Source organism: Giraffa tippelskirchi, chromosome 7 (genome assembly GCF_054371585.1).
Source record: "Giraffa tippelskirchi isolate mGirTip1 chromosome 7, T2T-mGirTip1v1.2.pri, whole genome shotgun sequence".
Taxonomy (NCBI): Eukaryota; Metazoa; Chordata; class Mammalia; order Artiodactyla; family Giraffidae; genus Giraffa; species Giraffa tippelskirchi.
The window spans coordinates 146484935-146505278 of NC_137281.1; the positions used below are offsets into that span (position 1 = coordinate 146484935).

The window sequence follows — 20344 nt, forward strand, 5'->3', positions numbered from 1 at the left end:
TTATTGTTGTTTAGTTGCCAACTTGTGTCTGACTCTTTGCAACCCCATAGACTGTAGCCTGCCAGACTCCTATGTCCATGGGATTTCTCCAGGCAAGAATACTGGAGTGTGTTGCCATTTCCTTTTCCAGGGGATCTTTCTGACCCAGTGATCAAATCCACGTCTCTTGCACCGGCAGACAGATTCTTTACTGAGCCACCAGGGAAGTCCTCTTTTTTGATTACTGGAGTATTGTTGTAAACTTTCTACTATGGAGAAAGACAGTGGAGAGTATGTTGAACCCTCACATACCCATTACCTAATCCCAGGAAACATCAACCCAACCTCTGATCTGATTACGCCCCTACAGTCACATCATTTCACCTGTAAATACTTAAATGAATATATCTTGGATAAGCACTTAAATTAAAAATATAACTGTAGTATCATTATCGTAAAATGAAACTTTATAAACAAAACAAAATGAAAACTTTATAAAGTAGCACTTAAAAAGCTTTGGAGAGGTTTTGGTAAAGCCAGAAAATCCTATGACTATGCACAAATGTGCTTCAGGCAGCAATTTTGGATGTTCAGGTTGGTATAAACCTGATCCCTTCAGCCAGAGCACACTGGACAAGCTGGGATTGGAGGTGTGGGTGTGGGTTGGGGAGAAGGAGTCAGAGTGAATTTAAGGAAATGTCAAGGTTACCGGTAGGAGGTGGGTTCAGAGGTCAGCAGCCTGTGGGGCCACGAGAAGCTCTGGGGGGCGAGGGGAGCCCCCTCAGTCCTACCGGTGTCCTTGGCCGGCAGGAGGCATCCGTCCAAAGGAGAGAAACTGGGAGAAGAGATGGAGCAGGAAACCAAGAGAAGGGGGTGGGAGGAGAGAGAGGGTCTGATATTGAGACAGAAAAAGAGGAAGGGGAGAGCAAAATTAAACGGTGACTGAACACCCACAGCATGCCAGGCGTGGGGGTGCTGCCTTTGCCCTCCAGGCTTCCAGGAGGGACTTCCCGAGACCTCTTTGGTCTCTTGCTCATCCCCTTGGTGAGTTACTCTGTTGGTTGAGGGAGGTTTGGGGCAGGTATGAATGTCTCTATAAAGGAAGCGGGCTCCATCAGCGCCCAGGGTGGGTGGGGGTGGGGTGGGGGCTGGGGGCCTGGCACCAGGGCATTGACAGAGCTGAGGAGGTGCTGTCTGGAGGATGGCATCCACCAAAGCAGGGAGAAGGAAGGCTGCACAAACGAAGGGGCTGATCCTTCCCTCGGAGGGGGGCCACCAGGCAGCAGTCTCCCTAGTCTTGGCGAGCCCTGGGCTCAAAGGGTGGAGGATGCGGTTGAAAGACTGCTCCTGCGGGGCAGAGGGTGGAGAGCCGCCTCCTTGGTTTTGACCTTGAGCACCCCTTCTAGGAGGGCAGGAGCTGCGCGTGGTGTGGGTGGGTGACCTGGGTAAATAGGAGAGCCTCAGGTTTGGGTGAGTATCCTGAATCTCCTCCGCTAAATCCCCACGCCAGTGCGGGGCGCGGGGACAGGGGGTGGGCCTTGGGTGCGGCTGCGGCGGGTGCGGCCTCCTCCGACCTCCTTCCAGCTGGAGACGCTGCCAGCGATGCCACTGGGAGAGAGGGGAATTTTCGAGGCCAGAGTGTGCCTTCCTCGAGCTCCCTGGGGGAAAGGGCGATGCTTTACAATTCTGTCTCAGCCAGGTGCTCATCTTCCAAACCCGGTGGAAGTACCCTTAGGAGCACAGAGACGGGGATTCTTCAATGGCCAGTTGGCTGGTAGACACCACCCAGGGTGCACTTTTGCAGAGCGCTTCCTTCTGGTACATCTGGGATGGACTGCCAGAGGCCTTGGTACTTCAAGAGGCTGACTCAGGGAAATCTCTTTCTGCCCTTTCTCACTTGATAAGGTACGGGCTGGAGGAGAGCTGCGTGGATCAGAACCTGCACAACAGGGCTGGTGGCCACCTGAGGCCCAGAGGATGAAGTCAGCAACAGTGTGGCTTCCCGGATAGTGATGCTGGTGAACATGTAGCAGTAGAGACTGAATCAATCCGATCCAGGGACTTGTCTTCCTCTGCCAATAGTAATAGTTCTTGGGTGCTGGGCACTGTTCTGCTAAGCATTTTTCTAATGTATCTCGTGTATGTTCTGGACATGCGTTATCTCATTTCATAACATTATTCCTGATTTTACAGATAAGGAATCTGAGCCACTAAGAGATGACATCACTTGGCCAAGGTCACAGAGCTTCTGAGGCCAACTCTCTGTTTTGCCTTTGTGAAGAACGGGGAACATGCCTTGCACTTTTCTGAAGGAAAAACAAGCTGATGTCAGGGATTCTTTCAAGAAAGCGAATTTCAGGGCCATTGCTGAGATCACCACCCATTCAGCAAATGTCCCAAATGCTGAATGCTCTTCTGTGTCAAAGCACTTGGCATAACTGCTGTCTCCCATAATGACCTGCAACCACCCAGGAAAGGTTATGTTCTCCAACTCCATTTAATAAGGTGGAGGAGCGAGTAACAAGCGTTGAAAAGGTCTCCATCAAACCTAAATGACCAAAGTTAAACACTTAAGGAATTAACCCACCTCTTTGAAAAGCTTGGCTAGTCTGGCACTCATTCTAGAGGAGGCTTCGTTTTAAATCTTGTCCCCTCTGAAAGGTCTCTGATCTGCTGTCACCAGGGTTGCTGTTGCATTTGTGGAACAGGAATGGACAGTGTCTCTCCGCTATTCCCCCATCAACGACTCCCAGAAGATGGCGGGGACCACGTGGTGAAGTTCTGCTTCTTCCACCCATCTTAGTCTGAAACTCCCCCAGAGCTTGGGGCCCTGCAATGCAGCCGGTAGTTTCCCCAGCAGTTGCCCTGGCACCTTGCCCCCTGTACACAAAGCAATCACTGTTGCAGAAAATGAGGGTCCTGTGACCGTTTGGCACCATCCCCTGCTTGGCATTTGCGTGGGAGAAGGAACTTTTTCTCCCTGACAATAGAGTCGGATCACAAACCAGGTCCCTTTCAGAGAAACAGCTTCCAGAGAATGACTTTGCCTAGAGGGAAGAACTAAGTGGTAGAACAGAAGTGACTTCCTATGGAAGCCTGTTCATCTCACTGAGACATGAGTGAAGGCTGGGAAGGCCCCATACAGCTTTCTATCTTCCATCCTGACTGCTATCATCTCTCACCCAAGCTGCTCTCTCTTAACTTTGAAACTTTGTTTCAAACCGTGGCATATCCGGTCCCTGGTCTCTGTGATGTGCACCCTGTGGTTAGTGGTCTAGAATTCCAGTCTTACCTCTAAATGCAGATGTAATGATCCTTCCTTACAGATAGCATTTCCCTGGGTTGCTTTACTAAGAAATTAACATTAGTATAATGCCGTTAACTAAACTACAGATTATCTTCGGATTTCCCCAGTTTTCCTACTAATGTCTTTTTTTTTTTTTTTTTTTGTCTGTTCCAAGATACCATATCACATTTAGTTGTCAAGTCTCTTCTGGTCTGTGAACATATCTCAGTTGTTCTTTTATTTTTCATAACCTTGGCATTTTCAGGTGTTTTACTGAATATGCCTCAATTTGGGTTTGTCTGAGGTTTTCTCATGATTAGACCAGGGTTGTGGATTTTCTAGAAGAACACCACAGAGGTGAAGTGCCCTTGCTTTTCACACCATGTCAGGAGGTACGTGACACCAGTATGACAAATCAGTGGTGAGGCTAACTTTGATCATATGGATAAGGTGACTTTACCAATTTTCTCGACTGTAAAGTTACTATTTTTTTCCTTTCTAGATTCTACTTAATGGAAGTGAATCACCATGTCCAGCCCACATTCAAAGGAAAGGAAATGAAGCTCCATTCCCTTGAGGAGGGAGAATCCACATGTATATTTTGGAATTCTTCTATAAAGAAGATTTGCCTCTTTCCCTTAACTTATTTATTCATGGCATGGACTCATGGATATTTATTTTATTCTTTGAATGATAACCCAATACTTTCTCAAACCATTGCAGTTTTGGTCATTGAGAACTTTCAGTTTGACTCTTGTGTCCTTTCACATGTTCCCCATTTTTTCCCATTTCTTTACTTTCTGGTGCCATATAATGCTTCAGGCTTACTATGTATTACTCCCTGCTCAAGCCCAAGAGTCAGTTCTTCCTCTGAAGCACCATGGTTACTTTTATTTAGAATGGTATTTAGAAACCAAGTTCTGAGCTCCTGGTGTGCTTTTTGCTACAGGGGTGTCATTCGCTTCTATACCTTCTTGGTGGACAGAGTTAGGAAATATACATACACACTTACCCATGCATATGCACGTATCTTCATTTATTTCTGTGTCTGTAAGTATGCATACCCATATGCATGTATATACATGCATACACATTTACCTGTGCATGTGTACATATCTGTATTTATTTCTGTATCTATCTGCATGTATACTTAAGTAAAAATGAGTTCATACTGATATCTCCAGCTCTGATCCAGCACTGCGAGATTCATTCTAGCATCCCCTCTCTCTTCATCATCACTTCCTTCTCTGACAGTATGAAACCTGGCTCCCATTGTCTATAAATTATATACTTATTTGATGAATCCTATTATACATGTAGTTTTAGAATTGCTAATCCATATTCCTATGAAAAACAAAGTTTTGACTAGAATGCTGTATCTTTGTACTTTTTTTTTTTGTCTTTAGCCTTATGGACTCCAGTCAAAGCATCATTTCCCAAAGTTACTGAGGTCAGCTCTTTTTTTCCCCTCTTGATCCCATCTTAATATTTTCAAAGTGTTTCCACATCTGGCTTCACCTTTGATTACATCATTACTGTTGTATAAGGGAAGAAGAAGCCATGACATGTGGAGTTTGCATTGGTTTCTTCTGGTCATGCGATCAGCTGGATTCATGATTAGAACTTGGTACTTCAGGCTTTGCTGTACTTTCTGTGGAGCTGCTTTTGCAGAATGGGCCTGGGCTGTAAAGACAGCTGTTACATGGCATGTCTAGTAGAAGGAGAAGTATGACTGAACAGCTTGTCTCTTCGTTGGTCTAGCAGAGCTATCAGGTATCAGGGGAAAGGAAGCTTGGAGATATCATGGCTCTAACTAATTCCCTGCCAGATGGGGAAACTGAGGCCTAGAGGGATGATGTGACTTGTTCAAGATGAACTCACTGGTGAGAGACATAATGGGGACTGGAGTCAGGACTCTACATTCCCATATCTGTGCTTTTCTCACCACTCTGTGAGAAGAGATCTGCAGAAAGAAGCCCTGTGAAATTATTTAAACAGGGTTGGCAAAATTCACCACTGTTTCCTGAATAGAGAGGTAGATCCAGGAAGATTCCTCCATATGTTACGCATCCTGAAGTGGGGGGGAGAGTTGGTTAACAGATGACTAGAGGGTCTGGAAATTTGGTCCCTACCTGTCACACAGTAGTGACTGCATCCAAAAGTGGCCACCTGAGGGATCTTGTACATTCCAGAGCTACCATTTTTTATTAGTGTCATCTCCTCTCTTAATTGTCATCCCCCTTCTACCTAAAATGCTGAGGAGAATAGTGTCTGTCCTGCCCAGGTCATGGGGTTATTTTAAGGCTCCCTACCTATCTGGAAGGAAGGAATCAAACCTCTTTCTTTACTGATTGCTGTTTTCCTATTCTCCAGCACAGTACATGGAGCACAAGAAGAATTCAATAATCATTTATTGAATGAATGAAGGATCATATGAGATGCTTCAGGTAAAAGTACTTTGTTATCTCTAACACACTGTATAGACATGAGGAAATGTTAATGGCATTCACTAATGCTCTGACCTTGGACAAGTGGCTCAACCTTTCTGGACATCAGGGACCCCACTTGCGATATAATAAGCTCCAGGCTGGGACTTCCCGGGTGTTGCAGTGGTTAAGAATCCACCTGCCGCTGCAGGGGACACAGGTTCCATTCCTGGTCCGGGAAGATCCCACATGCCTGGGGGCAACTAAGCCTGTGTGCCACAACTACTGAGCCTGCTTTCTAGAGCCCACAAACAGCAACTGCTGAAGCCTGTGTGATCTAGACCCCAGGCTTCACAACAAAAGAAGCCACAGCATTGAGAAGCCCCATGCACAGCAACTAGAGAAAGACCATGTACAGCAAGAAAGACCCAGTGCAGCAAAAAATAAAAGAAGAAATAAATAAAAAAGGTGCTCCAGGCTCATCTTGTATTTAAATTAAGCCAGATGATCTCTATGGTCCCTTTCATATCTGTACTTCTGTAATTTCTGTGTTTACTGTTATTATAAAGAGCCTTGTGAGGTTTCCAGATTGCTTTGAGATAATAGAATATCACATCCTGTCATGGGCCAGAGCAAAGCTGACAAACTGATTTCTTTTTCTGTTTGAATCCCGGTTGATTGGTAGTGGCTGCCTGGAATGCCGTGCGAGAAAGACTCCAAAGGTCCATGGTATAGGATTATAATAATTGATTAGTGATGTCTGTCATGGGCACAGAATACAAAGCAGTAGCAAGCATGCCAAATATCTGCCATCTCCAATCTAAAGTTCAAAACAGCAGCTGCCCTGAAATTTCTGGGAGCAATGTTATTTTTCTTTGATTTTTGCATGATAATGGAGAGACCACTTGGGTAAGGCCAGGGCTTCCTGGAGGTAAACCCAGAGCTCTACAGACTTGTAGTAAATCACCTTTCTGCCTTTCATTGCCTTTTCTTTTTATTTATTACGCAAATAAAGAAAATTAACATGATTGACTAATTCATTGTTAAGAAATGAAAATCCAGACTCAGTCTTGACCATTCTGATACTCAAACAGCTGCAAAGAGTCTGCTCTCAAGGGAAATGAGAATGTCAAATGACATAAAAATTCTACACATGAACATAAAACCATTCATCCAATAAGTATACGAACACTTCCAATGTGCCAAGAAGGCCCAGGTAATGCATTATGCTGAAAACAGAGATGATCTCTTCAGGAATATGGCCTTTCTCCCTTCTCTTTTTTCCTTAAGAGTGGTGGCCAAATCACTGACTGGTCACTATGTGTGCGTCCGTGAGTTTTCTGAATGTAATTCTTATTACCGTACTGATAAGGAAATAAGTTTTGGGTCTGACTCCCAGGATTCCTGAAGAACACACACAAATAAGGCTCCGTAACTCTCTCATTGCACATGAGAGACCCTGCCAGCCACAGAAGAACCTTCACAGTCCTCAGGTACTATCCTGTTGTTCAATGTACTTTAAAAAAATAAATTTATTTATTTTTGGCTGCCCTGAGTCTTTGTTGCCGAAAAGAAGGCCACTCTCTAGTTGTGGTGTGTGGGCTTCTCACTGTGGTGGCTTCTCTTATTGCGGAGCGCAGGCTCTAGAGAGTGGGCTCAGTAGTTGTGATGCTTGGGCTTAGTTGCCCTGTGGCATGTGGAATCTCCCTGGACCAGGGATCGAACCCATGTCCCCTGCATTGGCAGACAGATTCTATACCACTGGACCACCAGGGAAGTCCCTCACTGTGCTTTTGGAACACAAGGATGCTGTCTACCTGGAAGTGTAGAGAAGCCTCTGCATCTTGGTTTGGGGGTCATGTGTATTGATCCCCACCTGTCATCATATCATGGCTGTGCAGAAATGTGTCACAGTGCTGGAGTGCCATGCCAATCTCCTGCCCCTCTTCTCCCTCTCGGGTGGTCCTCATGGGCTGTGGCAACATCACCTTCTAGTTCCCCTCCCTCAAGTTTGGTCTTTCTCCACTGTCCAGGCAGTTCCTGAAAAGGCTGCATAAACCAAGTGAGTGATTACTTCAAGACTTGAAATAGCTTTTTTCCTGTCCCAGATATGACACAGTCACTTCCCCAATAGAGCCATCACTCCAAGAGGAACAGGATGTCCTTGTCATCGAGCCAAGAGGGTCACATGATCAGACAGTCAGGGGCCTCTGAGGACCTCGTTTCTCTTTAAGCTGTTGGCCAGGATTTGTCCACAAAAGCCTCTCTGACAGACCCTGGCAAGCCATTTGGAACCTATCCTCTTATAGGGTTTCAGTCCAGAGTATTTCTCTAGGGAATAAAATAAGTGTTTGATGAATGAACACTAGAAGGATAACAGGGGGGAATTCCTGTGGAGGATCTGCGGTAGCCACATGGAAGTAAAGCCAGCACGCTTGTGTTTCTGCATTAGAAGAATTGGGTACTCCTCATAAACTGGCATCCTTGTTCCCTGCGGTACCATTCAAGGAGACCATAAAGTTTGGACAGGAGGCCGAACTTCCTCACTGGGGAATTCTTGGTCTGGTCTGGAGCTGGCTGGAGTGGAGAGTGGGAAGCAGATGAGAAAAGGGTTACCTTAAGATTCAGGATCAGGCAGAGGAGAAAAGGCATTTATGAAAGTTGACCCCCGACCCTAACCTCAGCTCCAGATCCCCAAACCTCGCAGACACATGGTCAAGTTTAACTGGGAAGTCATCAGGCACTCTGGGGAAAATATGATTTAGGCAGCTGTGCAAGAGCAAGGGTGAGGGAGCTGAAAAAGGTCTTCCAGAGGCCCCAGAAGGGGAAAATGAGCTGAGTCAGAAGCCAACAAGAGGAACCCAAACTAGAGGAACTTGGTCTGTAGATTCAGAGGCAGCCTCACACTGGGGGAAAGAGTTGGGTTTTGGGCTTTTATTTTTTTAAATCTTGAATTTCTGGTGCCACAAAAATCTTTGAGAGATGCAAAAGTGATTTTATCCTTACTTAGTGAAAGCTTCCAATCAACTAAAAGTCACCTTTGGGATGAATGAGAGAATCTCGAATCAGACCAGGATAAACAAACAGAACCCAGGCAGATTTTCCCCAAGGCCACCTGGTCTTGCTGGTCAACCTGCCTCCTCCCTCCAAGAGCCGAATAGTAGATAATTCCAACAGCTCCAGGGCTTTTTGACCTCTAGAAGAATTGGGGCTGGCCATCAGCCAGGAGAGGTCATATAACTTCGATTATTGCCTGGAAAGTGGGAAAGCCACTGGGCCACGCCCATCAGAGTGCACAGTTGCAGAACACAGAGTTCACTCTAGCTGGTTTAAGCAGGAAGGAGTTTATCTGGGGACATCGGGAAGTGGGGGGAATTGTCAGAAAGGCTGGAGGAGCAGGTTCTCAGCTGAGCCTCTGGGAACAGCTCCTGGATTGCAGCTTGCAGGGCTGGGTTGGCAGAGAGCAGCTGCCACCACCAGCCACGGAACCAGGCTTGTCTCTGCTGCAGGCAGGGTGCGACCATGTGCCTCCACTCCCAGAAACCTGCCACCATGTGGGCCCCCAAAATATAAGCCTGCACTCCTCCTGTGTCCTCAGCTGACTTCCAAACCAAAGTCTCTTACAGGTGCATCTAAGTGATGAAATCTAAGCCACATATCTATACCCAGGAAGGTGAGAAATGTCTACACACACACCCACACACACACACACACACACACTCAACATGAATATCCTTAAATGTGGATATACCATGCAAAGCCTTTTGAGAAGGCAGGAAAGGCAGATATCTGCTACCTGCAGTCTGTGAGCTGTAGCTTGGGGTGCTCAGGAAATGGTCATGCCCTGCTATGTGGGTGAAGGGACAGATTCCCTGGTGGGCCTCCTTCGGCAGCATTCTGGTCTGTTGGTCTCAGGCAAAACAGAGAAGTAAGAAGTACTTACCTTCTGGGCTCTTCATACGACCAACCCAAACTGTCATCACCATTTGTTTAGTTTTAAGACACTTTCAAAAAGAGATCTGAGTCAACCTGGGTGTTGTTTTGCATACTGCAGTACTAGTTCATTCTGGGCATTGTGAAAGACACAGTTACACACAAGGCTTCTAGTCTTGATGGGGAGCCAGGAAAACGTACTCGCACCATCGTTACGGAAATAACCATGTTATGAAAACCACCACCTGAATGAGGCAGAGCTGTAGTTTGGGCTGGTCAGTACGGCTTTTTGGAGGAGATGGGAGTGGAGCTGGTCCTGGAACAATGGGTAGGGTTTAAATAGGCAATCTTGGAGGATGGGAGTGAGGTGAGTGATGCTCAGAGGGAGTGGGGTGTATGTATATGAAGGAAATCTAGGGATTTCTTTGACTGTCTTGTGGTTAGGATTCTGAGCTTCTGATGCAGGGAGCTTGGGTTTGATCCCTGACCGGGGAACTAAGATCCTGCATGCCTCATAGTGTGGCCAAAAAGTTAAAAAATAAAAAAGATCAAGTCAGTTACAAGTCTGGAAGCAGTGCAGGACGTGAGTAGAAGAACTGCAGAAGGTAACAATAGATACTTGAATTGGGCCATGTTTTAGAGAATCTTGATTGCCCCATGCATTAGTCAGGACTATTTTAGTTTTAAGTGATAGAAATAAAACTTGAGTTAACTTAAGATAAAAGGGAATGTATTGTTCCATCTAATTAAAAAGTCCAAGGGCATGAGCTGGAGACATGGCTAGATCCAAATATTTAGACGATCTCGTCAGGACTCTGTTTCTCAGCTTTGGGTTTGTCTGTATTGCTTTCATTTTCCATCAGGCTTTCTCCTTTTGGTGGTCCCTGGCAATCCCAGGCTTACATCATCTCAGTTTAGAAATCTCTTGCTCAATATTTCTAGCAGAATTCTCAGGGCTGAGGTTTGTTGACTGGCTCAGCTCAGGTCATGAGCAATGCCTCCCCATCCCTACTAGAACTATAAACTTGACCAAGGGAAGCTGGGGTCTCTCACTGACCAGATCTAGGCCATGGCATGAGAGGGCAAATTCCCCTCCACCCCAACCACATGGAAGAATGGTCACCAACAGCAGATGCCATGGCTTCCTCATCCTTATCTCCTTGGTCCTTTCCCATTTCAGTGGATGCTGGCTCAATTTCCAATTGTTAACTCCTGCATCTCTTTAGCTGTAGCTTTTCTCTGACCACCAGAAACCACGTGTACACTTTTAAGACAGGCCAGAGGGCCAGGGAATTAATATCCCCTCAGAGCAGTCTTCAACCAATCGCTGATGGAATTGGTGCATAAATGCCACATTTATATTTAAATTATATTTTAAATGTATACAGTAGTAGAAGCGTGCCAATTTTAAGGAGGAGGAAACCTGTAGGGGCTCTAATTCACATCTTCTACGGTCCAGTTCAGCAGGAAAGAGAGAACCACCCCCTCCCCACAAGTCCAGGTCTGATGCTCATTGGTTTATACAGGGCCCCATGTGTCCTTGGTCCAGTGGCCGTAGTGAGGAGAATGGAGCGTGCGGATGGGTTGAGAACCCAGATCCTGTGCTCCACTCTGGAGCCAGGAGAAGGCTCCCTCTGAGATGCTGGCACTGAGAGTTGGGGAGCAGGTTCTCCAGGGGAAATCAAGGTACCGTTCCTGAAAACAGCATGAATAGAAGCTAGGTGGCAAACACAGCAGGTGTTTCCCCAGAGTCAGTGCTCTTTCAGAAGGCTGAAGGTGTCTGTTAGGCTCCCCAATTCCTGTTCCTCTAGCACAGGAATGTACTATTAGTGGCCTTCGGTTCTCAGGTCCTTGGGTAGGAGTGCAGTCACCTCGGCACCAGAGAGGTGAAAAGGTCAAGAGTCTGCTACACACTGAGATAAGGGATGCAGCCTGGGATCTGTAGCAAACATTTTTGAGGCAACTGTGTGTACCAGGCTCTGTGCTAAGTGCTTTCCGAGATTATCACATTTTATTAGCTTCATGGCTACCGCAAGGTAGGTGCCATGACTAATTTCCCCATGGCAGAGAAGGAAACTGAGGCTCACGGGACACATGGCTGTACGCATGAGACTAAGAACTTGATCTGAATGGTTTGGTTTTTAAGACTTCCGAAGGCTTATCATCCTGGGGAAACTGAGGCAGCATCTGGGTGACCCTGGCTGTTGGAACAGGAACACCAGCTGTCCCCTCCTCCAACCTGAAGGGGACTTGATGCTGGTTGGAAGCACTGGAGACAGTCCTTAACAGACAGCGTTTCAGGACAGTGACTCCCTTGCAGAAGGTGAGGGAGGGGCTTCTGGAAAGCTCATTCAAACTACATCAAACTCTCTTTGAGGTAGAAGGATGGTTAATGATAGCCTCCCTCCTGCTCCCCTCCCCGCCACCCCCTACTCTGCATTCAGGCACAGCCCTGGGTGAGTGAACATCCTATTCTAGACTCAGCCCCCTCACCTCTGGGAGTGCTGGAAGCTCTTGTTCTGTGGCCTCCTTACCCAGGGGCACTCCAGTCTGGATGGAAGCCTCCCACCTGCTCACCCTACTTTGTTTTTTTCATGGCACATGATATACTGTTAACGTATTAGGTGCCTCCCTCTATGGAATGAGCTTCCCTAGTGGCTCAGATGATAAAGAATCTGCCTGCAATGCAGGAGACCTGGGTTTGGTCCCTGGGGCAGGAAGATCCCTTGGAGAAGGGAATGGCGACCCACTCCAGTATTGTTGCCTGGAGAATTCCAAGGATAGAGGAGCCTGGTGGGATGCAGTCCATGGGGTCACAGAGAGTTGGACAGGACTGAGTGACTAACAATCAGTGGAAAGGAAGCTCCAGAGGAACAGGATTGTATTTGTTCAGAGTTGTCTCCCTAGTGTCTAGAGCAGTACTTGGCACGGAGAGGCTATTAATAAATATTCGTTGAATGCATGTCTGTTTACCCGGCACTGTGCCTGGTTCTGCCCATGTATTATCTCACTGAATCCTCAAAAATCTTTGGGTTTGCCCACATTGGGCCCTAGAACCAATGTCAGCAAATAAAGTAGTTCCATGCCGCCTTCCCCACCCCCGCCTGTGTTCTCCTACTGGGATCTGGGTGTCAGAAGCCCTCAGGACAGGTCAACCAGACTCGACAGGCTGTGAAATTCACAAGGCTGGGTGTTTGGGGCTTCCACCCTTGCTGCTGTTAATGGCAGCTCCTGATGCCAGCACCTTCACGCCTCCCTTAATGTGAAAGTCTTTGGGGGTACAGGGTAATCACAGGTCCCAGAATCTTCTTTTTAGAAATTATCAACAAAGCAAAGAGGAAAGACCTAGCTATCCACGTCAGAACTGGAGGGACTTTGCTGCCTGTTGACCCTGGGAAGGACCATCTCAAGACAGTGGAGGTGGGAAGAAGTGGGCTTGGAATGGGGGAAAAAAAGAGGTTATCTCAGCCTCCTTTCTCCTCTGCTCTTATTGCTAACCCCCACCACCGTGGATCAGCAGGAATGAGGGCTTTGGCCTGGTCAGCATTACCCCACGGATAGCCCAGCGGGCCTTTTGAGACAAACAGCAAATCTCTCCTTGTCATATCCCCAGAGCTAATAGCCTCCCCTCCATATGTAATGTACTTAAAGCTTGGGAGTCAGGACTTCCCTGGTCGTCCAGTGGGTAAGATTCTGAGCTCCCAATTCAGGGGGCCCGGGTTTGATCCCAGGGTCAGGGAAGCAAACTCACATGCCCCAACTAAAGATCTTGCATGCCATAATGAAGCTGGAAAGATACTACATGCTGCAACCAAGACCTGGCACAGCCAAATAAATAGTTAAAAAAAAAACAACCAAAAAAACCCACCAAAAGCTTGGGAGGCAAACAGCAGCCTAGGGTGGCTCACAAGACTTCTGGGGAATGTGTTCATGGTTCTGGAAAGGTTAGAGCACTGCCCTGCCCTGCAGAGTGGCCCCCCTTTCCACATTTTGGCTGTGGTCACCTTTCCTCTGGCCTGATCCCCCATTCACTGTTTGTTTAAAATAAGCTTCCTCTCATTTAAAGGCTACCTGCCTTTTGATTCATTGACAAGCACACAACAAATGCTTATTGAAGACTTCCTAGATGCGACGTCAGACCCACAACAGTGGTCAAGACAGACAAAACCCCAGCCTTCTTGGATCTTCCAATCCAGTAGCAGAACCATTCATTCAGCTCACGACGCAGGCCTTGTTCTGGGTTCTTAGCTACCCTGGTTTAAACCTCTAGATGCATTCGGCGGAAACGCACCCATAACTTGTTAGCATGATAACAATGTAACTCAACCCTCCAGAGGATCCCTACCACACACGGCACCTCACCCAGCTCTCCTCTCTTCCCCTTTAATCCCGGAGGCTGCATTTCTGGGCTAGAAATACCAGGACTTAGGAGGGGCTTTTTCTGACTGTTGTGCGGCCAAGACTGCAGCCGGCGAACATTCCCAGGGTCTGCCCAGCACCCGTGGCTCCAGGAGGTTGGAGAAAGCCAGAGGAAGGATTCCTCCTCACACTTGCTGTCTCTGGGGCTGCAGGGGTCAGCGCTGGCAGGTGAGAACACCCCCAGCTCCTCCCGCGGTGTGTGAGCATCACGCCATGAATTTGCTGTGTGGTTTGGACCCGCTTGCCGAGTTTTCTGTCTTTTGTTATGATACCATCAGCTGTTCCTTCATAGTTTCAGGGTATGCACAGCACTCTGTTTATACTCGGCAGCACGAAGTTCTGTGAGTTTGTGTACACAGGAGGCCACCAAATGTCTGGAGAGAGAGGGGGGAGGCGAGAGTGTGCAGACGTTCGACTGAGTAACAGTGGGATTCAGTTCTTACCTAGGACCTCTCAGAAATCCCCAGTTTCGGCATTGGTGCTCCAGGGCTTGTGTGGGCGGGATGACAGTCTGAAGTGACCTGGGGCTGGTCAAAGGGGAAAGTTACGGACATTCAGCACGGAAGGACTCTTTGATGTGACTCTGGTCTGACCCTGCCCTGTCACAGCGTAGCAGCCTGAGGTTCAGACACACGAGATAACTTCTCCAAGGTCACCAGGTCAGTAGAAGAGCTGGTCTGGCGTTGAGGATGCCTGCCTTTTAATTCACTGCTCTTTCATCCTACATTTTATCCCAAACCCATCAATAGTAATTTAATTTCATACAGTCTACTTTTTCATGAGTAAAAGTATGAGCAATATTTTTTTGGTAAGAGGTTTAAATATTTCCAGGAGCCTGCAAAGAAAAGAATACTCTTCTCAATGTTTGGGTCACTTGCCAAGAGAGATGGTGCAAGCCCAAGCTCCCAAGTACAAGTCTTAATGTAACAAATCTGAACCTGTGGTCATTGTCAGTGTTTCCATGCCTGATCCAACCCTCGGAAGTCTTTGTGCGGGTGTATGTGTATACCTGTGTGGATGTGTGGACATGTGTGCACACTATCAAGGGATTTTTGTTGCAATGGTTTTTGTCACACTGATATCTCCAATAAATTTCTGGAACAATTCATCACTTCCAAAAGTGACCATTTCTGGAATAATCTGTCCTTCTTCTTATGCTCAGGCATGATTCATTGCTAGTGGTGGTCAGTGATCCTGATTCATGCTTTTCGTACATGTAGGTGACTCTGAATAGGAAGTACCTGAATTTCTGTACCAGAAGTTCAATTATAAAGTGGTTATGGGAACTGGGAGTACATTTTCTTATAAAAACAATATTATATATGGCTATGCGGTTTAGTTAATCCTTGAAACTTGTTTAACTTCATATATATTTGAAATCCTGCCCATTTGGAATTAATGCAAGTATGGAACACTACTTTTTCACCATCCATGCTTTTAAATAGAAGAACTATAAAACCAAATAAGAATTCATTTTTAATTATCATGAATGTTGGTGGTAAGGGTGAATAGTTTTATTACAAGTGTAGGTAGACTTTGTGAGAATTATAAGTGGGATGTTTAGATATCCTAAGGGTTTGGGGTGTTGGGGTGTTGATGATGGTCCTGGTTTTTGAGTATGGTTAATTTGACTTTTATACCTATGGCTTTCTCTTCTTTCTGTAAGGCATTATTGTTGTTGCTGTTTAGTTGCTAACTAAAGTTGACTCTCTGCGGTCCCACGAACTGTAGCCTGCCAGGCTCCTCTGTTCATGGGATTTCCAGGTAAGAATACTGAAGTGGGTTGCCATTTCCTTCTCCAGGGGACTTTCCACAACCCAGGAATCTAACTGAATCTCCTGCATTAGCAGGCAGATTCTTTACCACTGAGCCACCAAGGAAGCCCCAAAGCATTATTAGCTACACTGTTTAAGATGATCAGACATGATTAGAGTTTGAGCTTTTGCTGACAAATGGAATAAAGTGAAGAGAGAAAGAGGGGAAAGATTGCTCCTCTTGAGATCACTAGGTAGGAGTTGAAAGAAAGCGGACAAATAAGCTGCCTTGCTACGTGAGGAGTGACATCCCACTGGGTGTGGGTCCCCTGGCACTGATTTTTTTTTTTTGGTGAGGTAGGTGGGGTGAGGTGGAAGGAGCAGGAGAAAGGTGATGCACAGCCTACCGACACGGCTCAAACGTAATGGTCGGTGGTGATGCCTGATAGCCCAGAGCCCTGAGATCTCCCTGTGTCTGATGTGAGTGAGTCACCCTGAATCAGCATGAGAGCCCGTTCTGGAAGCCCAGTCCCATGAAAAACATACCCTGCTAGCCAGTAGGTGTGATCTACGTGATGTCCTCCCCAACCTGGACCCGGCCAGAACCCCAGGACAGCTCCAGAGACGTGAATTCTGGAACCACTCAGGATATCTGATCAACCCATATGTTTGGGGCGTGAGAAGAAGATAGGGTGGGCAGAGGGACTGACCTTGTGCTTAGTTGCTCAGTCATATCTGACTCTTTGAGATGCCATGGACTATATAGCCCACCAGGCTCCTCTGTCCATGGGGATTCTCCAGGCAAGATACTGGAGTGGGTTGCCACGTCCTCCTCCAGGGGATCTTCCCAACTCAGGGATCAAATCTGGGTGTCCCACATTGCAGGTGGATTCTTTACCATCTGAGCCACCAGGGAAGCCCCAAGAGGGACTGGAGAGCACCCCAAAGAGAAGATGTGGGATCTGGGGCAAAAGAGAGGATCATGACTTCTACTTGTCTAAAAGCAGTACTGCATGAGAAAGTTGTTCTGAGAATGGCCCAACTGGAGCTTGAATGGATGGTAAAGGGGGCAAAGGAGAGAATTTGACATTGTAAGTCTTCCCGGTAAGAGAAGACAAAGGATGACAAAGATGAAGTGTGGTTGCTTCCCTGCACTTTCCACCAGGGACATTGATGCTACTCATGACGTGGCTCAAGTTAAAGCAAATAGAGTGATATTTAACTATCATCACAAGCGCTGGCTAGAAGGAAAGGATCCGTAAACTCATTGTGCTTACAATGCTTACAAATGCTTGGTTTAGAGAAATAAAACTTGATGAGAATGGTCTGAAGTTTTCACAGTCTATGTATTCTCCCGGTTCTTAAAATCTCTCCTTGAACCACACAGGCTGTGGATCTGAACCATGTGCTTTTGGTCTCAAGGAATGATTTTTAATAAACTCAGATTTCTTAGGAAGTCATCAGCCTACACAGAAATGTTTAAAGAGAAAGATTTGTGGAGTTCCTTGTCATATCTCTGGTAAGAATGCTGTTTTCTTTATGAGGATCAATGGAAGACATTTCTGGTGGGTCTTCATTCCAGAAATAGTTGTTTTTCTCCCAAACACCTGCTTTTATTCTATGGATGCTATAGATCATATAACTGACCATGTCTCCCTGCTTTCTGTTTATATTCAAATATGAAGCAGTCTTGAGCCAGTGTACAGACCTCCACAACCTGCAAAACTGAAATTTCACCCTTAGCGTCTTCATCTTCTGTTTTTTTTCCCTTGTTTTTCCCTTAAATTTTTTCTGATATACCTACTGTTTTGTTTTCATTATATTGCATGTAATTTTTAAAAGTCATCTTAAATTATCCTGAGAGCAAGGTGGTTGAATAAACACGAAGGTGGTGAAGGGGTGCTAGCTCGTGCGAGTCCATTTGCTGACTGTGGTTGGGTGGCTTGAACAACAGGCTATTCATAAGGACAGGAAATTTGCAAGACTGATGTTAGAAACTGGAAGTACCTGCACTATTTATAGTTGCATTTTTAAACAAATTCTTGAATCTGAGTGGTGAATATGTGCTATTCTAACTGGAAAGGTAATTATCAAATTCCTTAATAGTCACTTGGCCATGGTATGGAAGTAACTTGACGCTCCGCTCCGGAGAGCAGGACGCTGGTAATTTCTTTCATCTAAGCAGCACTGTTTTCTTTTTAAGGTTAATTCCATTCAAAGATCAAAGTCCAAATACTTAATCAAAACCACTGATTTTTCAAATCCACAGCCAATCTTTGACTAGATTTGCAACCACTAAATATTGAAGAAAGCAAAGTGAAATGAAGCAGGCCGTTACAAAATACACAGTGTATCGAACATTTTTTTTCTCCCAAGTTATCATTTGACATTGAACCCTGTTGCTCTCCAAATTCTCTCTCTCATTTTTGTTCAGAAATTAAGAAAGACCTTGGTACACCATCCTTTAAGTTACAGCTATTAGGACAATAAGAGAGGGGCGAGAGTAGAAGTGGGGTGCAGAATTAGGAGGGGCTAGATGGCTGCAAGTCAGTCCACTTAGTTTTTGTACTGGGTGAGCCCACTGCCAGTTTCATTGAGAAGATATGTGCAGGGACTTCTCTGGTGGTCCAGTGGCTAAGACTCCATGCTCCCACTGCGGGGTGCCCAGGTTCAATCCCTGATCAGGGAACTAGGTCTCACATGCCACAAGTAAAGATCCTGCAAGCCACAATTAAGGTCTGGCATAGACAAACAAATAAATAAATATATTAAAAAATATTCATCCAGGTTTTAGAAAAAAGTGAAGATGTGCAGATGAGGGCTTTTGTCTTTGAAAAAGAGTCACCGTTGGCAGAAGTCTTCACAGTAACCCTTCTTCTATCTACAGTCCTTCTGTCTACAGTCCTGGGAATGCGGGTGCTAGAGCCACGGTTGGTCATGCAGGCTGAAAAGTCATTGATGTTGGAGGTTTCATGGAGTCCAGTTAGGTGCCAGGCATTGTTCAGGTCCCCCTTGGGATCATAGGCTCAGCTGCATGTACCGCTTGCTTAGTTTCTCAATGGCCTCCTCAAGGTGCTTCAGATCATTCTCTCTCACGGCCTTGGTGCTGAAGTTGGTGTGGCACCCGGCACCATTCCAGGTCCCGGGAATGGGCTTTAGGATCAAAGGTTGCTGTCATTCCAAAGTCTTCATATACATGATGCAAGATGAAATGGTCCACCCACAGATGATGTCCGACATCCATGCCTTCACAGGGTCTTATCTGGAATTCCCAGGGGGCAGCCACGACCTTGGCACTCCATCCTCAAAATCCTGATGCCTGGTGGTGAGCCTGTGTGCTATCCCCGCCACAATCTTTGCTCCCTCACCACAGTCGTATGGACCTTGGGACCCAAAAAAGCAGTTGGAAGGGCAACCCAAGGGGTGCTTATCTGTGCCCATGAGAATATATTCCTGCTTTGGTCCAAACGGGGGTGCTGGTTGCTCACCATGTCTGTGTTCCTTTTACAGGTATGCCTTCCATGGGTCTTTGCAGCCTTTCAGTTGTACTTGAAGACTTCACAGAACCCTAGGTGGTAGTCCTTGCATAACAGGTCCTGGAACATGGCAGCAGTGATAAGATACATGTCCCTGTTGGAGCTTCAGACTGAAAAGTAATAGAGCCATCAAAATGCCACTCAGGCAACTCATCTGGCGCTGTCAATCCAGATATGCATAGCTTGGGCTTTCTCACCCCGAGGCAGGGACATGCTAACCTGATGGATGCCTTTGTTTCAGTGGGAGCTCGCTGAGGCAGCCATGGCAGGAGGTGTCCTGGGTGGCAGGGCAGGCAGGCAGGGAGAATGAAGTGCAGGGGGAGACCAGGAGACTGGGGGTGCTGCACACACACTGCTCTCCTCCCATCCTCAGCTCTGCCAAAATCATCCCTTCCTTCTTGACTGGGCAAAGGAACAAACTGAGGCTAGAAATGGTTTGAATGGGGCAAAGGGAGGGTGTTTATTTCCTAAATCTCTCTCTCAATCTAAGTGTTCCTTCCGTTTCTCCCTGTGTCATCTGGTCTCGGGAAGAAATGATGACGAGCCTACCTGCTTCCAGATGGCACAAGTACTGGGTACCATCTGGACCCAATGGTATGTGGCATCCTCTGTACCATGGTGATGATGGCTCAGCCTCAAGGGGCAGGAGAGACAGAGTACAGGTGTGATTTATGGATGTGATTCAGTCTTCCTGGGCCAGCTTCCCTACAGGACTAACCGGAGGCCAAATCGGGAAGAAGGAAAAGATTCATCCTGGTTCCTTTGGCCTCTTTTCCACTGGGAGTGATTCTGACTCTCACCTGCTTGGAATTGAGGATGCCAAGGAGTTTTCTGGTACAAATAGTAACAGTGCGGAAAATTGGCCCAGAGTATAAAGAGGAGTTTGAAAAGGAAAGAATCGAGCCCATTGTATTCTTAAAGAAAAGACTTTGAAAAAAATCACAACCTGTAGATTTCAAAAGGCCAACTTCTTTCCAGTTTTCGCTTTAGAAAATACGGTTATAATAAATA

The 20344-nt window shown here is 46.5% G+C and overlaps 1 pseudogene; it reads right to left on the bottom strand.

The window, feature by feature from the left end:
- Positions 1-1472: 1472 nt before the first annotated feature.
- Positions 1473-19597, bottom strand: LOC145513859 (glutamine synthetase pseudogene; annotated as a pseudogene).
- Positions 19598-20344: the final 747 nt, after the last annotated feature.